Raw genomic sequence first — 4,433 nt, 5'->3', positions numbered from 1 at the left:
AATATCCGCTCATCACAACACCAAACTTGAACTGTTGCTTGTCCTCAAGCAACTAGACAAAGAAAATAGAAGACTAATAAGTCAAGAAGCAATAATATATAAGAGTTTTTGAGTGAAGCTCAGATTCTAATTAGATGAGCGGGACTAGTAGTTTTTTGCTTCCGAACAGTTTTGGCATCTCACTTTATCCATTGAAGCTCAGAGTGATTGGCATCTATAGGAACTTAGAATTCAGATAGTGTTATTAATTCTCCTATTTCAGTATGATGATTCTTGAACACAGCTACTTTATGAGTCTTGGCCGTGGCCCTAAGCACTTTGTTTTCCAGTATTACCACCGGATACATAAATGCCACAGACACATAATTGGGTGAACCCTTTTAGATTGTGACTCAGCTTTGCTAAAGTCCCTAATTAGAGGTGTCCAGGGTTCTTAAGCACACTCTTCTTTTTGCTTTGGACCTTGACTTTAACCGCTCAGTCTCAAGTTTTCACTTGACACCTTCACGCCACAAGCACATGTCTAGGGACAGCTTGGTTTAGCCGCTTAGGCCAGGATTTTATTCCCTTAGGCCCTCCTATCCACTGATGCTCAAAGCCTTGGGATCATTTCTATTACCCTTGCCTTTTGGTTTTAAGAGCTTTGGCTTTTTCTGCTTACTTTTTCTTTCTCTCTCTTTTTTCTCTTTTTTTTTTTTTTTTGAATGCAAGCTTTGTTCTTTGCTGCTTTTTCTTGCTTCAAGAATCATTTTTATGATTTTTTTCAGATTATCAATAACATGTCTCATGTTCATCATTCTTTCAAGAGCCAACATATTTAACAGTCTTAAACAACAAATTCAAAAGACATATGCACTGTTCAAGCATTCATTCAGAAGATAGAAAGCATTGCCACCACATATTACTAATTAGAATTTTTCTTATTTAAAAACTCGAATTTTATTGCCTCTTATTCAAAAGATCTACTATTTTATTCATGTTTGCTGATGATAAGAAAAATAGACTATAACTTAATTGGAGGTAAAATCAAAATAGACACTAATTACTACTATATGACTCCTAAGGTAAACTCCTATAACGACAACTATCACAGAGTTAAAGCAGAAATTGGAATTTAACAACCTTTGTTCTGGGAAGTGGATGTTCCTCGGATCTGTGGGGTGCTTGGTCCTTCAAGAGATAACTTCTGGCGCTTCAATTCCCTCAAGTCACGCCCTTGCTCTTCTTGTTCTTTAATCAAATAGCAAAGAATTTGACTTTGTTCCTTCTGTTCCTTTATTATTTGTTCCATAGCTTCTTGCATCTTGGTAACTGATGTTTCAAGATACTCCCAATATTCAGATTGAGGGATTTCTGGGAGAAATTCCTGTGTTTTCTTCTTGATGGGGTCATCCTGTGCTTGTTGTTTTTCCATTGATGCTTTGGTTATTGGTTTCTCAATTGAGATATACTCAGTTATTCCCATCCTTACTCCAGCGTCCTTGTAGAGCAGAGAAATCAAGCTTGGGTAAGCCAACCTGGCCTCTTTAGAATTTTTGTTAGCAATTTTGTAGAATTCAGTTGAAATCAGTTGATGAACTTCCACTTCTTTTCCCATCATGATGCAATGGATCATCACTGCTCTTTTAACAGTGACTTCAGAACGGTTGCTAGTGGGCAGCAGAGAATGCCCAATGAAGTCCAGCCATCCTCTGGCGACTGGTTTGAGATCTTCTCTTTTGAGTTGATTTGGGACACCCTTCGTGCTGGTGGTCCACCTGGCTCCAGGAATACATATATCCTCTAGAATCTTATCCAGGCCCTTATCTGTTCTCATCATTCTCCTGTTGAAAGAGTCTGGATCATCTTTCAGCTGAGGTAGCTTTAAGATCTCCCTGATCTTGTCAGCGATGGTATGAACAATCTTTCCTCTGACCACGGTCCGATATTCATAGAAAGCAGTTCCAGATAGTTTTTGCTTGTCTGTCTGCCACATATTAGCATAGAACTCCTGGACCATATTCCTTCCCACTTTCATTTCAGGATTAGCTAGGACCTCCCAGTTCCTGATTCGAATTTGCTCCTGGATCTCCGGATATTCGTCTTCTTTCAGATCGAATCTAACTTTCGGGATCACTGATCTTAGACCCATTATTTTGTAATAATGGTCTGAATGTTCTTTAGATAAGAACTTCCCTTGATTCCAAAGTGGTTTTAGAATGCTCTCTTTCTTGCCTCTTGAAGTGGGTTGTTTTCCCTTAGGAGCCATGATCTTAGTGATCACGAATAAACACACCAAACTTAGAGGTTTGCTTGTCCTCAAGCAAAAGAAAAGAAATGAGAGGGATAGAAGAAGAGCTAGGTGCAATTGTTGATGGAAGGGGAGGGAGGCCGAACCCATATTTAAAGGGAGGGGGGTGGGTTCGAAAATTTAGAAAAGATATGATAAAAAAGATTGATTTGGAAAAGATAGGATAGAAGATATGATGAGAGAGGATATAGTTTAAAATTGAAAAGATATAAAAGATTTTTGAAAAAGATAATTCTAAATTTTGAAAAAGATAATGTGGAGATTTGAAAAAGATATTAGTTGAAAAAATTTTAGAGTGAAAAGATAGATTTGTTTTGAAATTTTTGAAAAGGAGTTGCAATGGATTGAAAAAGAGGGTTTGTGCTTATGGATTAAGATACATTTGGTATTTTTAAAGTAGGATTTTTAGAAATTAGGGATTTTAGAAATCAGGGTTCTTAACATGTTTATGTAAGAAGTCATGAATTGAAACATGAAAATCAAAATTAAAATGAAAAATATGAAGAAAAAAATGAATTTACCTCCTCCCCACCATCCTGGCGTTTGAACGCCCAAACGCTGCTTGTTTTGGGCGTTCAGCGCCCAAATGCTGCCTCTCCTGGGCGTTCAACGCCTAGCTGTTGCTTCTTTCTGGCGTTGAACGCCAGGAAGTCCTTTGTTACTGGGCGTTTTTCTGAATGCCCAGAATGCTGTAAATCTGGCGTTAAACGCCCAGAAAGAGCTTCTTTCTGGCGTTTAACGCCCAGATGGCTATCCTCACTGGCGTTCAACGCCCAGTGGATGCTTCTGTTGGGCGTTGAACGCCCAAAACAGACTTTTACTGGCATTTTCTTGCCAGTGAGCTCTTTTTCTCTGTTTTGTGTGCAGAATCTTTCTGTAACCCTGTGAACTTATACAATTGACTCTTTACCTTAGGATCAGTGAACTTTATATAAACAAATAAAAATAAAAATAGGGCAAAATGCTTAGAGGATTGATGCCCCATGGCTGGGTTGCCTCCCAGCAAGCGCTTCTTTATTGTCTTTAGCTGGACCTTGCTGAGCTTTTAGTCTAGCTTCAGCCTTGAGTACTCTTGCTCAATATTGCCTTCAAGATAGTGCTTGATTCTCTGTCCATTGACAATGAACTTCTTATCAGAATCACTATCTTGAAGCTCCACATAGCCATATGGTGATACACTTGTAATCACATATGGTCCCCTCCACCGGGACTTCAGTTTCCCGGGGAATAGCCTGAGCCTAGAGTTGAACAACAGAACCTTTTGTCCTGGTTCAAAGATTCTAGATGACAGCTTTCTGTCATGCCACTTTTTTTTATTTTTTTTTATAAAGCTTGGCATTTTCGAAAGCAGTGAATCTGAATTCCTCTAGCTCATTTAGCTGGAGCAATCATTTTTCTCCAGCTAATCTGGCATCAAAGTTCAGGAATCTGGTTGCTCAGTAGGCTTTATGTTCCAGTTCCACGGGCAGGTGACATGCCTTACCATAGACCAGTTGGTATGGAGAGGTCCCTATAGGAGCCTTGAATGATGTTCTGTATGCCCACAGAGCATCATCCAAGCTTCTTGCCCAATCCTTTCTACGGGTATTTACAGTCCGTTCTAGGATTCTTTTTAGCTCTCTGTTACAGACTTCAGCTTGTCCATTAGTCTGTGGATAATATGGAGTCACCACCTTGTGGCGAATCCCATACCGGACCATGGCAGAGTAAAGCTGTTTGTTGCAGAAGTGAGTGCCCCCATCACTGATTAGTACTCTAGGGACCCCAAACCTGCTGAAGATATATTTCTGGAGGAACTTCAGCATTGTTTTAGTATTATTGGTGGGTGTGGCAATGGCCTCAACCCATTTTGATACATAGTCAACTGCCACCAGAATATAAGTGTTTGAGAATGATGGTGGGAAAAGTCCCATGAAGTCAATTCCCCATACGTCAAACAACTCAATCTCCAAGATTCCTTGTTGAGGCATGGCGTAACCATGAGGCAGATTACCAGCTCTTTGGCAACTGTCACAGTTACGTACAAACTCTCGGGAATCTTTATAGAGTGTGGGCCAATAGAAGCCACATTGGAGGACCTTGGTGGCTGTTCACTCACCTCCGAAATGGCCTCCATATTGAGATCCATGGTAATGCCATAGGA

This window comes from Arachis ipaensis, chromosome B6, assembly GCF_059453495.1.
Source record: "Arachis ipaensis isolate K30076 ecotype BB chromosome B6, ASM5945349v1, whole genome shotgun sequence".
NCBI lineage: Eukaryota > Viridiplantae > Streptophyta > Magnoliopsida > Fabales > Fabaceae > Arachis > Arachis ipaensis.
The sequence above is the reverse complement of the archived record's forward strand: the minus strand, read 5'-3'. Positions refer to the sequence as shown.